A 23,378-nucleotide genomic window follows, 5' to 3' on the forward strand; every position below is an offset into this window, starting at 1 on the left:
TTTGGTGAATAAGAGGAAGAGAACATTCTTGGTATGGGAAATACTCAGAGAAAATGCCCATATTTGAGAAATAGAATGTCTTAATTGAGGAACCAGTAGGGAAGCTAGTAGTGTCATGAGGAAGAGCTAAGTTGAGTAAGGTAGGGGGAGAGGTTTTGTAAGACTTTGAACACCAGATAGGATTTTGTGTCCTAGAGGTGATAGCCAGCAGAGTTTGAGTAGGGAGAGTGATGTTGACATCCAAAATCGATGTTTGCTTTTGGAAAGTCCTTTTGGTGACTGAATAGAGGGTGGATTGGAGTATAGAGACTTAAGGTAGACAGATCTACCAGCAGCAGGCTATTGTAGTTGTCCAAACGGGAGGCAATGAAGGCTTGTACCAGGATTGTTGTGATAAAAGAAGTGAGAAGGAAGAGTATTTGAGGATGTTACAAAGTTGAAATTCAGTAGTCTTGGCAAGAGATCAAGGGTGGGAGGCAGGTGACAGATAGTGAGAACTTGGGAGTGACACTGAGGTTGAGAGCTTGGAGGACTGTGAAGATAGTGTTGCCTGGGTTAGCACAGAAGGAAGTTGATGGGGGTGGAAGTGGGAAGAGAAGAGGTGAAAAGGTTATGAGTTCAATTTTGGACATGTTTAGTTTACTAGACATGTTACTTAGTTTACTAGTTTAGTTTTACTAGAATCTGTTTTGAGATGTTTTGAAAGGCAGTTGCCTATGTTATAAGATCAGCAGAGTGAACAGGACAGGATAGATACTTCTCTCAATTGACAATTTTCTTTCCTGCAGCCTTCAAACATTGACCAGTCTTCCCCATCTTTAAAACATCATTCACCAAATCTATTCATTTTTTCAAACTTGTGTCTTATCTTTCTTTCCTTTTTCATACAGACCCCTAGAAAAGGCTGCCTATTCTTAGTGCCTTTACCTCCTTTACTTTCTCACTCTCCTCTGCTACCACCAGATCTCTTAATTGCTAAGAAGGAAATTAGCCTTTTCTTAATCCTCATTCTTCTTGATTTCTCTGCAGCGTCTGAAATGGTTGATCACTGTCTTCCTTGATTCTCTCTTTTCTCTAGGTTTTCAGAGCATATTATCTCTTCTGGTTTTCCTTCTACCAGACTACTCCTTCTCTTACTGGAATCTTATCTAGTAGTAGGATCTAACTGAAGGGTTCCCACAGGGCTCTGTTCTGGGTTCTCTTCTCCCATTCATTAGGTGATCTCATTAGTTCCCATGGATTTGATTACCATCTGATGGAAGAGCACATTTGTAGCTGAGAGAATGAGGGCTAGTCTTCAATAGGAAGACTTTCAAGTTGAAGTTTGAAGGAAGACCTGGATTTAAAGAGATAGAAGGTAGAGTGTATTACAGTCCTAAGGTATGGAGATAGAATTGTAAATAGTCCAGTTTTACTCATAAAATAAAACGAAGAGTGAATTGTCATTTTCTAATTGAGTCTACCCTACCTTAGGTTTTTTTTTGGTGGGGAGGTGGAGGTCAGAATTAGGAACTGAAAAAAATTTATTTTGAAGAAAAAATTACCAACTGTTCTTGTTTTTTGGTTTTTATTAATATATTTTATTTTGGAAGAAAAATAGATTTTCCAATAAATACCAAACAAATGCCCTACAAAGGAGGAAAAGAATCTAGATTTACAAAGATACCAGTTTATTTCAAAGTAGTTAAAAATTAGAAACTAAGGCAGAGTGTACTGTCTTCTGACAGAGAAGTAATGAACATAAAATGCTGAAATTTTGAGATGGCAAATATGGACATTTGTTTTGCTGGACTATACATTTGTGTATTAAAAGCTTTATTTTTGATTTTCCTTTTTCAATAGGGTGATTATAAGGGATCAATTAATTTTAAAAAGGTATCAATTTGTCTAACTATATTATGCTCCATTTATTTTGATGTAATTTATTGCCAGGCAATGGTGTTGTTCTGAATTAAAAACTCAGGCATTGAACCACACTGACAAAAAGGAATAGTGAAAATATACTGCACAATCTTCTTACAAAATAAAAACACATTGCTCTAATGGAATAGGACTGCTTTTATGTTAGGAATGAAAGGGAAGTATTTATTGGAAGGAAATGTGTGAAGTACATAGGATTCATTTTTTAAATCATTGTATTGATAAAACATTATGCTCTTTAACAAAATTAAAATTAAACATTATTGAACTAATAATATAGTTATCCAATAAAAATTCACTTTTTTAAAAAATGTTTTTTACATACTGTTAGAAAAGAACTATATATACTTTAACATGGATAAAATGGTACCACCTTTGTCTGTTATTTCACTTGAATTTTATTATGTTTTGTTATCTTTATATTGCTAGTGTATTAATATTAACATATATATGCTATTCCCTAAATCATTGGGCATTTGTTTTCACCTTTTTGTTTTTACAAATTACTATTTTTAATTCTTTTAAATGCATGAGCATTTTCTTGCCATCAGTAATTTCCTTGAGGCATAATTCCATTAGTGGAATCTCTTGGTAAAAGTAGGAACAATTTAGTAACTTTTCTTATGTAATTACATATTGTTTTCCAGATTGATTGGGCCAGTTTGCAATTACAGTGTGGCATTTAACTACAGAAATATAGAGTCTCAAGAATTGGAAGGAACCTGAGTTCGTCTGGTCAAATACATATCTGAACAAGAATCCCCTACAATATAGCTTTACAGCTGGTCATCTTGACTTTACTTGAAAGACATCTGTTGAATTGGGGGAAGAGTATCCCACTATCTCCTAAGGCAGCTCATTCCACATGTGAGTAGCTCTAATTGTTAAGAGCTTTCCCCTTATATTAATATTTAACGCTAATAAGGCACCTAGATGGTGATGTGGATAGAGCACTAGCTCTGGAACAAGGAGGATCTAACCTCAGATACTTGATGCTTACTGTGTGAGCTTGGGCAAGTCACCTAAACCTGACTGCCTCATATCCAATGCTGTCTCCTGGTTCATAACTCACCATTGGACCCAAGATGGTGCTGGAGGAAAATGGAAGACTGGTGACTTAGCACAGCCTTCCCTCTCTCAGATCCAGTTCATCTGCATGCCATAGTATCACCTTCTTGATGTCATGGTTTTCTTTGCGAAGAAGGACAAAAATCATCAATGTTAATATTATTTGTATGATGTTATGGTAATATTATATGTTTAATATTATGTAGATAATATTAACATATTTCAAGGTCGGTTTTTTCTTTTGCAACTTTCACATGCTGTTTCTAGTTCTGTCCTAGGCTTCTGGGACCAAATAAAATTAAATCCTCTCTTCATGACAGTTTAAATACTTGAAGACAGTCACTCTCTTTACGTTTTCAGTTGTCCTCATTCCCTTCAACTAATCCTACCTACTTAACAGTCTGGTTGTGAGGAAATATGATTCATATAGCAGGATTCTGAACCTCTTTACTAACTTGAACAACCCTTTTGTAGTTTCACTGTAGCTTATCAACATCCCTCTTGTGGTACCAGAACCAAGTACTTGAAAGGAGGTTTAATTTAACATAGAATATATTTTCCCTCTTCCTAGATACTATGCTTCCCTTAATATAGCCTGTGATAAAATTAGTTTTTATATTGCTACATTATACCAATGACTCCTAACCTTTCATGCTACTAAAATTACCAAGATTTTAAACTTTTGTCCTTATGGGAAACATTATTAAAAAAGAATTTTGTAATACTTAACTTTGAGATTGCTGAAGTTGAATATTTTAAATTTCATGTTAAGCTCCAAAATTAGAGAATTTTCTTTTTTTTAAGGATAAATAGAACTTGATAAATGTGAGGAGAGAATTTGTAGATGATTTTGAGTTGAGTTTCAATTCAGTAGTAGTTTATATATCTACTTTGTGCAAGGCTCATTGTGCTGGGAATAGAGAGGCAAAAACAAAAAATGTTCACTATGTTCAAGTAGTGCCTTTTATAGACTTATTTCTCCTCTTTCCACTATGCTAGCTTCACCTAAGCCAATTCACTTGCTGATCCCCAAATATGACCCTCCATCTCTGTTCTTGGTGTCTTCTGCATAATCCTTCATACTTGAAAAGAGCTTTCTCCTCAATTGTGCCTTTTAAAATCAAGTCCAGTGCATTCTTTTTCAAATAATTCTCAGATGAACATTGCCTGTCTTTCCATAGCTTCTCAATTCTTAATAGTCACCCTTTATACCAATTTGGTTATAGCCATTTCCTGTGAAGTGATCGCTCTAGAATGTTTTAATTTATATTGATGTTTACTAGTGGTTTTTGAATTTGTGGTTGTTGGGGGTCAAGGTACAGTGTGTTGGACACTGGATGATCAGACCAATACAAACTTAGAAAGCTCTACTGCGATCAGGCACAAATAGTCTATAAGAACTTTTGGAATTTTTTTTGAACTATTATGGGTATTAATTGGCATTTCTGCTTTTGAATTTTTTCACCATTTGCCATTTGGGCACGACCCTGCTTTTAGAACATAGATTTCTAATAGAAGTCCAGATCATTCCTATTATAGATAACTCCATCTTTTTTTTCTTTTTCACACCCTCTTCTGATCTTCACCCAAATGTTTTCCAATAATGCTTGGAGTTATTCATGAATGTATTCTTGTTCGACAGTCAGATCTGTGACACTGACTTTTTTTAATACACCATTTTGAGTAAAGTGCAAATTCCAAAACAGTATTCCATTTAAAAGTGAAAGTCTATCAGGTTTCAGTGACACTTATGCTTTCGTTGAATTAAGACCTCTAATTTACATAATGTTACTCCATATTATCTATATTTTAAAATAAATATCTTACAAAATTTTTTGAAAATGAGATTCTAATATCTTCTTATATCATTGTAGATGATTAAGGGGGGGATCAATCCAATTGATCCATACATTGAAAAAAATCTGTGAACCTCCCACTTTCATGACTTCCATCTCTTTATTCTAGTCCAGCTGGATCTTTGCTGTGATATTTATTTCTGTTTATATTGTTGTAGTTACTTTGTAAATTGTTTTCTTGGCTCCATCTACTTCACTGTGCATCACTTCTTATAAATCTTTCTCTGCTTTTTGGTATTCACATAATTTCTTAAGAACAGTAAAATTTTGTTACAATGATCTACTACAATTTGTTTAGCCTTTCCCAGTGATGATCTTGTTTATACTTTGTTTCTAATTCTTAGTTGCCACAAAAAAAGTGTTGCTATAAATATTGTGGGGGTATATAGGAACTTTTTCTTTTTTTTAATTAACAATGTCTTCTTTTGGAGTGTAAGCCTAGAAATGGAGACTAGTTCAAAAGCTATGACTATTTAAAATTTAGTTACTGTATTTGTATAATTTCAAACTGCTTTCAAAATGGTTGTATTATTTCAAAGCTCTACCAAAAATGTATTAGTATGCCTATCATTTCACAGTCCCTCTAATACTGATTATTGCCATTTTTTTTGTCAACTATGCCAATTTGCAGTGTGATATGAAACTTCAAAATGTTTTGGTTGGCACTTGTTTTTTTCTTGGTCATTTAGATATTCCTTCATGAGGTTGTGGATGCTTTTTACAATTTTTCTTTTTTGAGAACTGTTTGTTTATATCCTTTTAACTATTGAGGAATGACTATTAGTCATATTTATTAATTGTTTATATATCTTGGATAAACAATTTATCAGAGAAATTTCAGTACAAAGATTTTTTTCCCCACATTCAGCTGTTTTCTTTCTTACTGTGCATTAATTTGTGCTGAAGATTTTTGACTTAATCATAATTACACACACACACACACACACACACACACACACACACACACAGCTTTTGCCACTATCTCTTTTGGTTAAGAATTCATTTCAAAGCTGGAGAAGTATATGTGCTATTTCTCTTTTAATTTTTTAATAGTCTGATCTTCACTATTTAAGATCATTTTTTCCATTTAGAATATATTATAGAATATAGTGTAAGGTATTAGTCTGAGCCTAATTTCAGCTAGATCATTTTCCAGTTTCCCAGGTAATTTGTTTTCTGCATTGTCAGACTTTGTCAAGCATAGGATTATTGATTTGTGTTGTTAGCCTGATTTTTTCTTGTCTACTCTATTCTGTTAATTTTTCTCTCTTTTTTTAAAAATCAGCATCAAATGTTTTTTTAAATAATTACTGCTTTTTTAATATAGTTTATGTTCTGGAGGTGTCATTCCCCTTTCTTTACTTCTTTTCATCATTTCCCTTAATATTCTGAATCTTTTGTTTTTCCAACTGAATTTTGTTATTTCATTAAGTTCTATCTATGGTAATTTCCATGCTATGGTTTTAAAAATGTAATTAATTTTGGTATTTTCATGGCCTAGTCTCTAGCTTTTCAAGTTGTTTCTTTTAGGAGCACTTTGTAATCTAATCTCTACAAATCTACTTTTTTACTTTGGTGTGTTGATTTTCCAGGTCTTTTATACATGTTGTAATTTTACTTAGAATGAAGTTTTCTCTTTTATTATTGCTTCTTGAGTTTTTTTTTGTTTTTTTTTTTTTTTTGGCAAGGCAGTGGGGTTAAATGACTTGCCCAAAGTTGCACAGCTAGGTAATTATTAAGTGTCTGAGTTTGAATTTGAACTCAGGTCCTCCTGACTCCAGGGGTGGTGCTCTATTCACTGTTCCACCTAGCTGCCCCAGTGCCATTGACTTTTGAAGATTTATTTTGTAGCCTTTAATTTGCTTTAAATTTATCTCAATTAGTAGTTTGTTAATTCCTTAGAATTTTTCAAGTAAACCATCATATCAGAAAAGTGATAATTTTATTTCTTCTTTATGATCTTTATGCCTTTAATTTCTCTTATTTTAATTGTTAGTATTTTTGAAGTATATTAATAGTAGGGAGAGTTGACATCCTATTTTTACTCTTGAATGCATTGGAAAAGTTTCTAGTTTATCTTCATTGCAATGGGATGCTTTTGGTTTTAGATAGTTTTTTTTTTTGATGATATGCCTTCTAATGCCTTCTAATTTTTATGGGGTTTCACAGAAGTGTATTGTGTTTTATCGAATGCCATTTCTGCATCTTTTGAGATGATCATGTAGTTTTGTGTGTGTGTGTGTGTGTGTGTGTGTGTGTGTGTGTGTGTGTTTGCAAGGCAGTGGGGTGTTGCCTAAGGTCACACAGCTAGGTAATTATTTTAGTGTCTGAGGTCAAATTTGAACTCAGGTCCTCCTTACTCCAGGGCCCAGTGCGTATTTGGTTTTCCACTAATGGAATTATGCCTCAAGGAAATTAATGATGGCAAGAAAATGCTCATTCATTTAAAAGTATTAAAAACATAGTAATTTATAAAAATAAAATGGTAGAAAACAAATATATATGCTGTCACTCTGTTGCTGTCCTTGGCCCCTACATACATTCATTCCCTCTTCTTTTTTTTATTTGAGTAATTAAAAGCAAATAATCTCTGCAGTTGTGGTTTTCTTTCTAATACTTTTTCCTTCCTTCCTTCCTTCCTTCCTTCCTTCCTTCCTTCCTTCCTTCCTTCCTTCCATTTTTTGCAAGGTAATGGGTTTAAGTGAAGTGACTTGCCCAAGGTCACACAGCTAGGCAATTATTAAGTGTTTGAGGCCAGATTTGAACTCAGGTACTCCTGACTCCAGAGCCAGTGCTCTATCCACTGCACCATCTAGCTGCCTCCTAATAATATTTCAAATGCTTCTTCATTATTATCTATATCCATGTTTGGTTAAGCTTGAATTTGCAGGCCCATGTCACTGTAGGTGTATCCTGAGCTCTGTTGCTCTTTGAAGCATCTTTTTTCCATTTCTCTTGGGTGTAGATACACTTGTGCTATTCAAATTTCTTTTCTTTGGTATTTGAAGGTCTGTGTCTTGACTACTTATAGAACTGAATGGAGTTATTAATTTTACCACTATGTATCTTGGAGTCTGAAACATTGAAGTTTTTTCTTTTTGTGAATTGTTTAAATTTTTATTTCATTTTCTATGTTCATAATATCCCGTAGTTCTCTTGTATTATTTCATTCATTCTAATTAAGGTCTTTTTTTGACATATTGTGGAATATTCTGACATATCCTGATATGGATCAGTATGTTTTATTTGCATGGTGAGCACATATTTCTTATATTTTCATTATTCTTTACTTCTAGATTGTCTGCTACTTCTATATTATTTTTATTTCTAGTCTGTTGTTTTCTCTTGTTTCTTTAGTGGGACTTGCCATTGCAGATTTCCAATTTTCTCTCCTGCACATGCTCTTATAATTTTCTTTACTCTTTTGAATTACTTAAGAGACAGCATATTGATTGGTTCCTTGTTCTTTTCTATCAGATCCTGTCTGGACAACTTTCCTTTGTTTGAAGTGTATTTATAGATGCCTAAATTAGTAGAGTAGATCTCGAGATCACATTTCCTTCTGTTTTTAATATTTATCCTGTTGATTTAACTGCTTATCATCAAGGTCTGTGAGCTTTCTCCTTCACAAGATCTATAGTAATTTCAGGGGTTTTTTCCCCCTTGTTCATTATCTGATCCTTTCCCCTTTGACTTGTTTTTCTTGGGTGGGATACTGGATCTCAAAGGATCTCCAAACTATCTACTTTGCTCCTAGTAGATTTAGAGTGGTTACAAGTTTTCCCAGATCTACATTGCTTTTTTCTTTAGGTTTAATGAGTATTAGCACTCTTTTATCCTCAGCTCTTAGGGCCTTATGGCCTCTATCAGACTTTTGCTCCTAAAAGACTGTGACTCTGGCTATTTTAGCCCCAAACTTTGGCAGTGATATGGGAAAGAGGGAGAGGGTCTGGGGTGAAGAGGTGGATTTTATTGTAAGCCTTTGTTGATTCCTTGAAAGTTGAATGTAGGGGGCAGCTAGGTGGTGTAGTAGATAAAGCACCGGCCCTGGAGTCAGGAGTACCTGGGTTCAAATCCGTCTCAGACACTTAATAATTACCTAGCTGTGTGGCCTTGGGCAAGCCACTTAACCCCGTTTGCCTGGCAAAAACCTAAAAAAAAAAAAAGTTGAACATAATGAGAGAGAAATCATATTCTTAAGAAAAATAAAGTATAAGAGATAGCAAAATTACATAAAAAGGTAACAGTTTTTTTTCCCCCTAAATTAAAAGTAATAGTCTTTGGTCTTTGTTTAAACTCCACAATTCTTTCTTTGGATACAGATGGCATTGTTCATCACAGACAGCCCAAAATTGTCCCTGCTTGTTGCACTGCTGAAATATTTTTATTTTTTCCAAGACTATGCAACAGTAGTTTTCATCAATCATTTTTTAACAAGGTTTTGAGTTTTACGTTTTTCTGCCTCTTCCTTTTCTGCCCCCTCCTTCTGAGAGAAAGGCTCTACATGTATAATTATGGTAAACATAGATCCATATTAACCATGTAGCACATTCTTTATTTGTGTTTCAGAAATTTAAATCTTCATCTTGGAACCCTTTTCCCCCCCAGGATATTCCTGCCTGCCCCATCTTCCTCCACAGTCTCTTTTTTTTAAAATTTTTTTTTTTTTGCAAGGCAAACGGGGTTAAGTGGCTTGCCCAAGGCCACACAGCTAGGTAATTATTAAGTGTCTGAGACTGGATTTGAACCCAGGTACTCCTGACTCCAGGGCTGGTGCTTTATCCACTGCGCTACCTAGCTGCCCCCACACTGTCTCTTACAACTAATAATCAAAAAAGAGAATTCCCTTCCTTCAAACAAATCTAATCAGTATATGGAAAAAGTTGAATACTATATATGCAGTGTCACACTGCAAAGAAATGAGGTAAAATATTTTCTTATGACTCCTCTTTGGAGACATACTTGTGTAGGAGAAGCTGGGGAAGGAGAGCTGACCTTCAGGCTGCTTGGATATCAAAGAAGCTAGTGGGGAGTCTGGGGTCTTCAAGGAGTTCAGGGGATATGGAGGAGGGAAATGTAGGTCCTATTATATCTTGTTTCCCTGCAGAGTGACCTGTGCACATTATTCTGGCCCTTGGTTCTGTTCTGTCAGGGATTTGGATTTAGAGCCCTAATTTTGGAATTCTTGCTGACTTTTGTGAGCCTCTGAACATTCCCATTTAGAACTACTGTTTTCAAGTTCCTGGCTTTTGTGGAGGGACCCCTTTCTAAGTATTTCAAGGCACTTTCTGGTTTCAGGCCTAATTCATAGTTTTTGTTGCCATCTCTGGTATGACTCCAGTTCCAGCCTTTGCCAACTTCTTTTTATGAAGTTCTGGGTCAGGCCCAGTTTATTACAGTACATAGCAACTCTCATATCTGTATCCTTTTCCATTCATAAGCAGCCAGATTTCTTTTTCTGGCTCTTTTCATTTCTTACTTAGACCATTAACATACCATCTCTTAAAATTTATAACTGTATCAGTATAACTGTAACTGCAAGAGTAATTTTTACTAAGATACAGGTTTAATCATGTCAGTGCCTTTCTCAAGAATCTTCAAGAGTTCCTTATTTCTTTTAAGATAAACTATAAATTCCTTATTATTATATTTGAGGTCTTCCATAATCTAGTTTCCAATTTACCTTTTCAGGCTTATTTCACATTATTTTTTTTCTCACATAGCCTACTTTCTGTCTAAATGTTTTAGGGAATAATTAATAGTTATTCCAATTTGTCAGTTGTTCTGAATATCAACCATTCCTGAAATTTACTCCCTTTTCTTTTCTGGTTTTTTGAAAATTTTGTATTTCTTCAAGGTTCAGGTCAGAGGTGCCCATTCTTCTTTGAGGCTATTTGATTCCCTTTCAACTTGAACCTCTCCATCCCCTGTTATTATTATTCTCATTTCTCAAATTTCCTTTGTGTAATTACTTATCTCTGTCCTAGACTAGCAGTTACATGGTAGTTGCTATAAGAGCTGGGACCTGCTTCAGACTAACAATATTGCAGGCCTAGACTACTATAGAAAGAATCTCAACAAAATTTTCCTTACTAGCATAAATATTGTTTCCTCTAAATTTTTTTGCCTTGCTGTAATATGAAATTGGAAAATCTTAATTTGGGAACAATGTTCTTGTTTTTTAAATTTCATTTAACATTTTGTCAACTTTTTCAATATAATTGATTTCCTTTGTAATCCTATTTATTTTATTTTAAGCATTTAAAAATATTCCAAGAAAGGGTCTTTAGCTTTATCAGGCTTGTTAAAAGGGGTCTTTGATGCACAAAAATTATTATCAAATTGATTCAGCTAAAAAGCTAGTTGAAACAATAAATTATATTGTATTTTGATCTGATAATATATGATACTATAATATTATAATTACCATATTATAATGCTTTAGCAAAGTAGCAGAATAGAAACTGGATAGATAAATCATCAACTTTTTTATATATATTACCAATTAAATCCCTGCAATTAGAAATAGTAATAGATGGCCTATTTAAAATAACTGTAGGCAATATAAAATACATGAGAGTGTATCTGCCAGGGGCGGCTAGGTGGCATAGTGGGTAAAGCACTGGCCCTGGAGTCAGGAGTACCTGGGTTCAAATCTGGTAGACACTTGATAATTACCTAGCTGTGCGGCCTTGGGCAAGCCACTTAACCCCATTTGCCTTGCAAAAACCTAAAAACAAAAATAATAAAAAAATAAAAAAATAATTTATTGAAGTACAGTGTCAAGACTTTTTTGAGCATAACTTTTAGGTATGATCTCTCTTTGATCTCTTGGTTTTTCTAGTGAGATATTTTATATTCTCTTCTGTTTTCCCATTCTTTTGATTTTGTTTTATTATTTCTTCTGAAGGCATTAGTTTCCTCTTGCCCAGTTTTAACTTTTAAGGAGCTATTTTCTTCCATAAGTTTTTGGATCTTTTTTCAATTGGTTGATTTTTTTTTCATAATTTTTTTGCTTTTCTTGCACTGCTGTTATTTCTTTAACCAACTTTTCTTCAACCTCTCTGATTTTTTTTTAGGTTTTTTTTTTTTTGGCAAGGCAATGGGGTTAAGTGGCTTGCCCAAGGCCACACAGCTAGGTAATTATTAAGTGTCTGAGGCTGGACTTGAACTCAGGTACTCCTGACTCCAGGGCAGGTGCTCTATCCACTGAGCCGCCTAGCCGGCCCCTCCTCATTTGATTTTAAAAGTTCTTTTCAAGCTCTTCTAAGTGGGTTTATGATTATTTACTTTTTCTTGAAGATTTACAAGTAGATATTTTGACTTCTTTGTCTTAATTTGAACCCTGATCTTCTGTATCAGTATCTGTCATTGGGTACTTTCTCTGTTGTTTTTTTCTTAAACAAGTTATTTCTTAACTGTTCACTTTATATTAGGGTAGTACTCTGCTCCCAGAGTGTGGAGGATAATGTCTCAGGCTTCTGGATTTTAAGCTTTCTTCTGAGTTCTTTCTATGATTCTTTGATTTCTTGGTTCTTTCAATGTTCTGAAATCTAAGACCAGGTGTGATCATTGATCCTCAGGCTTATTCATGCATTGGTCTCTGAATGACTACAGATAGATATTCTTCTTTGTTCCTGAGTCTTGCCTAGGGCCTCTAGCACCACTACTATTTCAAATGCTCTTGCTTCCTGGTGGACTCAAAATGTCAGTTCATTCCTCTGCCCTGGCATCCGGGGAGTGACTAGTTGGTTGGTTCTTACCCTTCATAATTGAAGAAGTCCAAAATCACATCAATATGTTAAAGACAAGTTAGGGTATCTCTGACTTTGGCTGATCAGTCCAGTATGAGCTTTATCACAGATTGGGCACAAATTGTCTTTGTGAACACCTGGGATGGATACTCTGAACCCATGCATCTCATGTTTCTTTTGAGCTGCTTCAGTTCTGCCTTGCTCATAGAGCACACAGAACATTAATTGATAGGAGGAATGTGTCCCTCTTATTGCACAGTAAGTTCCAGAATCCTTAAGAGAAACCTTGAGAGTGTCCTATACTGCCTTTTCTTAATCCCTTTGTGAGTGCTTGCTTTGTGTGAGGTCTCTATAAAATAGTTTTTTGGGGGCAAGCATATGTCTGGCATTGTACCAACGTGTCCAGTCCACCGTGGTTGCGTTCTCTATAGTAATGCTGGAATGCTAGGCAGTTAAGCTCCAGAAAGGATGTCAATATCTGATAGCTTCTCCTGTCAGGTGATCTTTAGAATCTTCCTAAGACAATTTAAATTGAAGCGATTCAGTTTCTTGGCATGGCATGGTAGACTGTCCAGGTTTCAAAGGCATATAGCAGTGAGATCAACACAATACCTCTAACGAACTTCAGTTTGGTAGTCAGTCTAATACCTCTTCTCTCCCATACTTTCTTTGGAGTTTCACAAATATTGAGCTAGTTCTGGCAATTCGAGTGTCAACCTCATTGTCAATGTGTAGCTCCTTGGAAAGGACACTGCCAAGTGAACTTGTTGTCCACAGTACTCAAAACTTCTCCATTTGCTGTAATTGATGTTTCTACATATGGATGGTATGGTGCTGACTGATGGAGCACCTGTGTTTTCTTTATTAGACCAAAATTAGCATAAGCAGCAGAGAATAGATCAATACTTTGTTGCATTTCAACTTCAGAGGCTGCATTGAGGGCACAATCATCTGCAAACAGATCATGCACCAACAATCCTTCCACTTTGGTCTTGGCTTGTAACCTTTTCAAGTTGAAGAATTTACCATCATTGTGGTAGTTGACCTTGAGGCCCTGTTCATCCTCAGTGAAGGCATTTGTGATAACATGACTGAGGCATTATGCTAAAAAGCATGGGACCACAGCCTTATTTCACTCCATTGGTGATTTGGAAATCATGAGAGCATCGTCTACTATCCAGAACCCAGGCAAGCACCATGAAATTGATGTACAATACTGTTGAACTTCTCCAGGCAACCAAATTTTGACATAATTTACCATATGCTGAAATGAGTGATCAAAGGCCTTCCAGGTCTAAAAGAATGGTATACAGACCTCTGTTCTGCTCCTAGCATTTTTTCCTCAAGTTGTCAGGTAGCAAATACCATATTGACTATTCCTCAATCCTTTCTGTAGGGTTGTGACTACAGCTCCTAATGTTTCCACACTTGCTCTTTCGTCACTTGTCTGTTGCCATGGGACTTTGAGATAGGATTTAAAATGGTAAGAAGTGAATTGTCTTTTAATTTGTGCATGAACTGGATTTAAGAAGGCCTAAGTTGCACAGAGTCATTGACCTTGTTCTCTCTTCCAAAGTCATCTTTGTCCAGTGACAAGACAGAGTCAAGACAACTGGTGATGGCTCTAGATGCACTGGATAACTTTTTGGGTCTTTGATGTCTAACCAAGCTCCAAGCACTCCACAGCACCCGCTTCAGCTGCCTTCATGATATTGGAATGTATTGTTCTCATTCTCCCATTCCACCAGGGAACAACTTCACATGCTTTGGGTAGACACCCCCCCCCCCCCCCCCCAATTCACTGCTGGGTTTGAGACCCCTCAGTTATCCTCAACCTCTTTGCTGAAACAGTTTACCAGGGTGTGACCACTGTGCATGCTGTAGCTTTTTGGAGCCACAGGTGGGAGTTCAGTGGCTCAGAGGTGGGCATCAAAGGTAGAAGTAGTCCTGAAAAGGGTTTGGCAGCCTTCACACTCTAAATACCAGTACTTCCTTGAGCACACCCATCTGGGACTGACTACAACCTGCAGGGCTCCACCCCTGTGTTGCTGCTACACTCACTCTTCCTACATATTGCAAGGGGAGGGATAGAGCTGCCTCTAGTCAGTGCCCCCACTCCCTTCAATCATTCCCTGATCAACACACTCCAGCACAATGCCCACTTGGTTTTTGTTGATTGGGTGATATATGCCCAGAACTTGGACCCATGAAACCACTGTAGGAAGTTAGATTTTTTTCCTGTCATCCTCTCAAGAAATCCAAGAGAGGTTTTAATGACTTTTCCCAAGGTGATCTTGGTAGTAGTAAATAGTAGATCCAGAATGGAAAATAGGTATATTTATTATGTATTTTTACATTGTACTAAACACTGTGCTTAGTGCTGGGGTGTGTGTGTGTGTGTGTGTGTGTATAAAGAAAAACAAACCTTTTTTCTTATGGAGCTTACTCTAATACTGTATTTATATTTTTCTATTCATTATCTAATCTGTTATTCAGTAAAACTAAAGGTAGAATGGTTTGCGATATACTGTTTTGATAAAGCTAGTTTGTATTTTGCTACGATTTTGCATGTTCTATGCTATTGGCTTAACAATCCAAGAATCTTTGCTTTGTGATAGTATCATCTATCTTTATCATAGACATTGTACATGCATAGATGTCATACCTCTTAAAATTCAGGTTGCAAAAATACCTTGACAGACTCTGATAGAGGTTCCAGTATGATGTGGTACCTGAGCCAGGAGCATGATTCAAGGAGTCTGGAAAACACCAAACTCTAATCTCAGATTCTCTGTTTGCTACCATCACATCTACCTTTCACCCATATTATTACTCAAAACTTCCCCACTCTTTCTGATCCCAGCACTGTGCAAGCCCCTAACTTTCTACTTTTTGTACTAGGTTTGTACTTGACTTCTCAGGTCTATGATAATCTATCAACCAAGGAGCAGCTGAAGGTGAAGTTCCATATTTTCCCTCCCTTTCTCCTGATAATTTCACTGATGTAGAAAGACACCTGCCAGCCGCCTCTTTTCTGGAGACTGTAATGCCTGATAGTTAATCTGTACATAAACTCCCTTTGCTCTTTGGGTAACACAGAGTTAAGAAGCAGGCAGGTTGCATGATCTTATTTTATTACTCTTTTTCCCTACCAGCATAACCCTCTCAACACTTTCACAATAAGAGAAACCACCATCCTTCAAGTTGACTCAGGTTTACAAATGCAGTGTCATCTGTGATGCCATTCACTGAAATACATCAATAGTCATATGCCAAGTCTTATCACCTTGAACCTTACAATAGGTCTTGCATCTATACTTTGCTGTTCACTCACAGAGCCACCACCCTGATCAAATAGGGAATCTTGTTTGACTTAAAACCTTTTGTAACCAGTTCTCTGCCTGCCTGCCTGCCTCCCTTCCTCCCTTCCTGTTTTCCTCCTTTCCTCCCTCCCTCCCTCCTTTCCTCCCTCCCTCCCTCCTTTCCTCCCTTCCATCTTTTTTCCCTCCTTCCCTCCCTCCTTCCCTTCCTTTCCTCCCTTTCCTCCCTTCCTTCCCTTCTGTGGGTGATATAAATACACTGAACAAAATCTCCAGGGACTGGTCTAAGCAAAAGAAAGTTTTTATTTGCTTTTCTCGAGAGAAGGGCACACTCCAAGTCTCATAAAGGTAGTGAAGATCAAGGAGCTGCCCCAAATTGACAGTCAAGCAAGATTGCACGGCCTAACACAATCCCCTCCTCCCTATCGTCCCTCTCTGTCGACTCATTGATTGGTTAGTCTTCAGAGTTATAGTCTACTTCTGAAAATCTACCCCAGCAACAAAGAATGAAAGGTTTTCATAAAGTATTACCTCACCATCCAGATGGCGAGAACATCAAAAAGACTTTAATGACCTTCTATGTCTGTCTAAATGAAATGTGAGTATGCAAGGTCTTCTACTATCCTCCTAGTCAGTAAAAATAGTCTTATCATTGAACAAGAGACTTATGAGCTTCTTTGGAACCAAGGTTTTTTTCATGGGAAAAATATCCTTCTAGTCAGTAAAAGTAGTCTTATCAAAAGTTAGAAGAGTGAGCCACCTATTTGGATTACAAGGGACATTCTTCTAGAAATAGTTTAAGAATAATAGCTTGTTCTTTCTTTAATATTTCTTGTTGATTTTCTTTTTAAATTTATTTAAGGCAGTGGGGTTAAGTGAGTTGCCCCAAATCACACAGCTAGGCAATTATGAAGTGTCTGAGACGGGATTTGAATTCGATATTCCTGACTCCAGGGCCAGTGCTCTATCTACTGCTCCAACTACTTGTCCCACTTTAATATTTCTTAACCCTGAGAGGACTTCACTAGGAATATTAACCCTGAAATGGTTTTATTAGGAATATTCCACTTCCATCCTTCTTTTCCTTTTGCCCTTAATGCCCAGTCTCACCCCTCGCTTCTTCAAGTGTCACCTAAAATCCTACCTTCTGCAAGAACCTTTTCCTAGACCTCTTAATAATCATAGTACTTTTCTCACTAAAATTTTCCCCAGTTTATATTGTTTATAACATGTTTTACACACACACACACACACACACACACACACACCCCCAGTCTTTTCCATTTAGACTGTGAGGTCCTTACAAGTAAGGTCTGGTTTTTCTTTTTGTTTTATTTTATTTTATTTTATTTATTTGAGGCATATAGCTTTGCACGTGAACAAATATTGGGTGGTTTATTAAATACTAGTTGATTGATTATTATTCCCCATTTCATATTGTCTTCTATTAAATCACCCCCTTTTTCCAAATCTTGCAGATCCTCTGTTGAGCTTTCTGCTTCAAATTTTTTATTTTGTTTAGCTTTTTTTTTTTGGATCTCAGAATCCCTTATGTTTGTATAGTCTTCTCACCTCAATTATTAGAGAAGAAGTTATGTCTCCTATCTTAGTCTATACACTAGTGTATTCCTTTTAATCTCTCTTTTTCTCTCTCCCATTGAGATGGTAAGAAATATACTTATTACACATGTGAAATCCTGCAAAACAGAACTCTTGTTAACTGTGGTCTAAAAAAATAAAAGAAAAACAATGCTTTGATTTGTATCCTTAGTTTTCTGTCAAGAAGTGGATGGTATTTTTCATCATGAATCCTTTGGAATTCTGGTGGATAATTGTATTTATCAGAGTTAGCAAATCTTTCACAGTTTACAGTATTACTGTTAGCAGAATGTTTATTGTTTTCTTGGTTCTCCATTTTGCATCAATTCATATTCAGAAAAAATCTTCTTCATTTCTTAAAGTACAACTGTATTCCATCCCAGTCAATATCTCATAACTTGTTCAGCCGTTTTTCCAAAAGATGGGCATCTCCTCAATTTCCAACTTTTTGTAACTTTAAAAAAAGATTTCTTTGATCTCTTATGAAGCCTAGACCTAGTAGCAGTATTACCGAACCAAGTATGCATAGTTTATATCCCTTTGAGTACTCATAGTTCCATATTCTCCAGAATGATTGTACTAATTGACAGCTCCACCAACAGTATAGGTTTATCCATTTTCCCACATTCCTTCAAGCATTTGTCATTTTCCTTTTCTGTCATTTTAATCAAGCTGCTGAGTGTTGGGCAGGACTTTGGAGTTGTGTTCAATTTGTATTTCCCTAATTATTTGCATTTTTTACTTTTTTTTCCCATTGGCTATTAAGAACTTGTATTTCTTCCTCTGAAAATTGCCTATTCATATCCTTTGGCCATTATCAATTGGGGAATGTCTTCTAATTTAAAAAAAATTTGCTCAGTTTCTCTGTATATTTGAGAAGTGGTACCTTATCATAGAGATTTACTATAATTTTTTTTCTTACGATTAACTTATTTTAAAATTTTGACATTGGTTTTGATTTTGTAAAAACTTTAATTTTATGAAATCAGAACTGATAATTTTGTTTCTAATGGATCTTCTTTTTCTTTGTTTGTTATGAACTCTTTCTTTTTCCATAGATCTGGCAGGTAATTTCTTCCTATACAGTCTTCTCACTGCAATTTTGAGAGAGAATGTTATGTCTCCTACATTACTCTCTACACTAATTTGCTTATGATATCATCCTTTTTTGGTCTACATCGCGTACACTTTTTTGAATTTATCTCGGCCTATGACAGAAGATGCCTAGATTCTGCTAAATTTTCTAGTTTTCCCAAATAGTCTTATTGAATAGTGATTCCTTGCCCCAATATCTGAGATCTTTGAGTTTAATGAAGCACTGTATTACTTCATTTGCTTTTGGATATTTTGTATCCTAATCTATTGATCAACCATTCTGTAGTCTGGTACCAGGTTGTTTTGATGATTACTACTTTGTAGTATAATTTGAGATAATTTACTTTAGGTCCCCTTACATTTTTACAAAAACAAGAAATTGATTACCTTCTGATGTTTTTGATCTTTGTTTTAGCCCTTCAAATGAATTTTATTTTTAGTCTTTTTTAGTTTTAATTTTATAAAAATAATTCTTTTGAAAGAAAGTTGGTTTAGTTAGTATTGTCATTTTTATTATGTTGTCTTATTCTGTCAATTGATATTTCTTTAATTATTTAGACTTTCCCTTATTTGTGTGAAGAATGTTTTGTAATAGGTTTTGTACAATTCTTTTGTTTGTATGTGTGTATGTATGTGTGTCTTACAGCTATTTTAGGTAGAATTTCTCTTGATGGATTTGGTTGCTAATATACAGAAATACTGGTGTTTTGTGCGAGTTTGACTAGATTTTTAGTTGATTTGCTAGGGTTCTCTAAGTAAGCCATCATATTATCTCCAAAGAGTGATAGTTTATTTCCCTCATTGCTTATTCTTAATCCTTTAATTTTTTTTGTCTTACCTTTATAAGAATTTCTAGTATGATACTGAATACAAGTGGGATAATAATAGGTAGCCTTTCTTCACCCTGATCTCATTGGAAGTGATTCTACTGTATCCCCATTACAGACAATACTTGGTTTTGGTTTCAGGTGGCTAGTATTTCTCATTTTAAGAAAAACTATTCCTATGCTTTCTGTTGTTTTTAATAGGACTAGGTATTATATTTTGTCAAAGACTTTTTCCTCATGTCTATTGAAATAATGATATGACTTTTGTTTTTGATATCACATTCTTATAGTTTTCCTAATGATCAGCCATCCCTGAATTCCTGATATAAATCACATCTGGTTATCATGGATAATCTTTGTGATGTATTGTTTAATCTCTTTGATTACTTCATTTACTTAAAATTTTTACATCATTCTTTTGGAAACTTGGTCTACAGTTTTCTTAGTTTTTGCTTTCCTTCATTTAGATTTCAAAAATGAAATTTGTGTGTCATGAGGAAATCATATTTGTGTCATAAGGAATTCTATTTTTTTTTTCAAACATTTTATGTAATTTTGGAACTAAATTTTCTTGAAATGTTTAACAGAATTCACTCGTAAATATATCTGGTCCCAGGAATTTTTTTAGGGACTGTAGTCAATTTCTTTTTCTAAGATTGGGTTATTGAAGGGTTCTACTTCCTCTTCTGTTAATCTCTTAATCTAGGAATTTATATTTTTGTAAATATCTATCAAATACATTGGCATATAGCTCCCAATAATTACTTTAATTTTTTTTTTTTTTTTTTTTTTTTTTAGGTTTTTGCAAGGCAAATGCAGTTAAGTAGCTTGCCCAAGGCTAGCTAGGTAATTATTAAGTATCTGAAGCCTAATTTGAACTCAGGTATTCCTGACTCCAGGACCAGTGCTTTTTCCACTGTGCCACCTAGCTGCCCTGGTTTCCTTCTTTTTAAAAATCTAAGTAACCAATTGGTTTATCTGTTTTATTCTTGGCTTATCTAATTGCTTTTTTATTTTTTTAGAAACTGAAAGCAAGTTCTGGTTTTATTTTTAGTTTCAGTGGGTTTTTTTTTCTTTCAGTTTCATTACTCCTTTGAATTAATAAGATTTCAACTTTTTTTCTTATTTTTTAGTTGCATAGTCAATTTTTTGATCTCTTATTTCTTTATTTCATTTAGGAAGGTCTGTAGAGATATAAATTTTCCCCTAAGAATTTTTTTGACTGCATTTCATAAATTTTGATATATTATCTTATTGCCTTTATCTTTAATGAAATTATTTTTATCATTTGTTCTTTGACCTACTTAATCTTTAGGGTTAGATTATTTAGTTTCCAATGAATTTTTAATGTGTTACCATCTGAAAAGTGTACTTTCAATATTTCTCCTTTTCTGCATTTTTTTGGTGAGGGTTTTTTGTTTTTGTTTTTGCAAGGCAATTGGGTTTGGTGACTTGCCCAAGGCCACACGTGGCTAACTATTCGGTGTCAGAGTCCAAATTTGAACTCAGGTCCCCCTGATTGCAGGACTGGCACTCTATCCACTATGCCATCTAGCTGACCCTGGTGAGATTTTTATGGCCTAATAGTACACTATCAATTTTTGTGAAGGTGTCAACATGTTCATTACTGAAAAAAAGATACACTTTCTGCAGAACTATGATATCTAACTTTTCTAAAATTTTGTTCTCCTGAACTTTTTTGTTCATTTTATGATTAGATTTATCTAGCTCAGGGTGGGGATAAATTGGGTCCCCTACTAGTATAGTTTTACTGTCTATTTCTTCCTATGTCTCATTTAACATGTTCTTCAAGAATTTGGATTCTGTGCCATTTGATGCATTTGTTGTTCAGCCTCATTTCAGAAATGTCTTGACTCTTTGTGACTCCCATTTCGGATTTTCTTGGCAAAGATACTAGAATGGTTTGTCATTTCCCTCATTTTAAAAATGAGGAAACTGAGGCAAACAGGCTTTGCCTAGTGATTTGCCTATTCCACACAGCTAGTGAGGGCTGATTTGAATTCAGTTCTTCCTGACTCCAAACCTAGCACTCTATCTGCTATGTCACAGTGCCGCTCCATTTGGTACATAAATGTTCAAAATTGAAAGTCATTTCTGTGATACTTAGTACAAAATGTAGTTTTCCTAATTATCTCTTTTTAATTAGTTTGTTTTTGCTTTGTCTGAGATCATGATTGCTACCCTTGCTCTTTTTACTTGTAGTGAAACATAATACATTTTCTCCAGCCCTAATTTTAACTCTGAACATCTTTCTATTTCAGATGTTTCACTTGTAAGCAACATATTATTGGATTGTGGTTTCTAATTCATTCTGCTTTCCTCTTCTGTTTTATGGGTGAGTTCATCCCATTGATATTTATAATTATGAATGTTATCTATATACTTCCCTTCTTATTATCTTCTGTTTATTCTTTTTTTACCCTGTTCCCTCTTCAAAAGTCTGTTTTGCTTATTACTGTGTCCCTTCGTGTACCTTCTCTTAGCCTATTTCACCCTCCTTGTTTGTATAATTTGAGTTTTTAAACCTATATGTATCACTCTCTTTCTCTCTTTCTGTCTCTGTTTGTCTCTCACATCATTTCAGATGAACGTGAAGTTCAAGAACTGCCTGCTCCTACTCTATTTCCCCTCTCCATTGTAAAAAAAAACGTAACATCAAAAACTCTTCCTTCTGTATTTCTTTTATGTGAGAATAAATTTCTCTTATTTTTTTCCTGTCTTCACTTCTCTAAGTATATCCCTCTTAATCATCTTTGTATTTTTCTTTTGATATTATCACAACATAATAGACTCAAGGCCATGCCCTCTGTCTTCTAATTACCCTTATGATGATATTCTTTTAAAAAAATATTTTATTTATTTATTTTTCCAACTACACGCATTGATAGTTTTCAACAATTTTTTTGCAAGGTTTTGAGTTTCATATATTTTCCTCTCCCTTTCTTTCCCCCCTGACAAAAAAGAATCTAATTTAGGCTATACATGTATAACCATGCTAAAAACAGATCCATATTAATCATGTTGTGAAAGAAGAATCAAATCAAGATGGGGGAAAAACATCAGACGGGGAAAAACTATAATATAAGACAACTTTTTTTTTTAAATTGAAGATAGCAAGCTTAATCTACATTTAAACGCCACATTTCCTTCTAGATGTGGATGGCATTTTTCCATTACAAGTCTTTAAGAATTTTCTTTGATTATTGTACTACTGAAATGAACAAGTGCATCATAGTTGATCATCACCCATTGTTGCTGTTAATGTGTACAATGTTCTTCTGATTCTGGTCACTTCACTCAGCACCAGTTCATGCAAGTCTTTCCAGCTGTTCTGAAGACCTGTCCCTCATGATTTCTTATAGAACAATAGTGTTCCATCACATTCATATACCATAACTTGTTCAGCCATTTCCCAAGTGATGGGCATCCCCTCAATTTCCAATTCTTTGCCATGATGAAAAGAGCTGCTATTTTTTTTATGTGAGATAAATTTCTCTTATTTCTTTTTCCTGTCTTCACTTCTCTTTTGGTGATCTCTTTGTAGTGGTATTGCTAGATGAACGGGTATGCATAATTCCAAAGCGCTCTCCAGAAAGGTTGAAACAGTTCACAACTACATAAACAATGCTTTAGTATCCCATATTTCCTACATCCCCTCCAACACTGATCATTTTCCTTTTTAATCAAATGGTCAGTTTGATAGGTGTGAGCTAGTACCGCAGAGTTATTTTAATTTACATCTCTAATCAGTAACATTTTGAACATTTTTAGCTCTGATTCCTTCATGATGATTATGTTAACAGTTTAAGCTTGTTAATACATCTCTTAGATGATTTCTCACTTATGTTTATATGCTTCTTTTGTGTCTTTTATTTTCTATTCTGCTCTTGTCTTTTTATAAGGAGTGCACAGTTTTCC

The 23,378-nt window shown here is 35.1% G+C and overlaps 1 protein-coding gene across 20 annotated transcripts in view; it reads left to right on the forward strand.

Annotated features, from left to right (window-relative positions):
- The window catches only part of DYRK1A (dual specificity tyrosine phosphorylation regulated kinase 1A), a 207,023-nt gene that overhangs the window by 22,192 nt on the left and 161,453 nt on the right, over positions 1-23,378 (forward strand). For 4 of the 20 annotated variants that reach the window (XM_074213983.1, XM_074213979.1, XM_074213982.1 and 1 more), the window contains one exon: positions 2,568-2,787. The exons of 8 other annotated variants lie outside the window; for them this stretch is intronic. The gene's annotated coding sequence lies outside the window, so the exon portion shown is untranslated. Of the gene's footprint in view, positions 1-2,328; positions 2,788-21,721; positions 21,796-23,378 lie in introns of those variants that run through there. 8 more of the 20 variants (XM_074213988.1, XM_074213987.1, XM_074213985.1 and 5 more) reach the window with 6 other exon arrangements.

This window comes from Macrotis lagotis, chromosome 1 (assembly GCF_037893015.1).
Source record: "Macrotis lagotis isolate mMagLag1 chromosome 1, bilby.v1.9.chrom.fasta, whole genome shotgun sequence".
Lineage (NCBI taxonomy): Eukaryota > Metazoa > Chordata > Mammalia > Peramelemorphia > Peramelidae > Macrotis > Macrotis lagotis.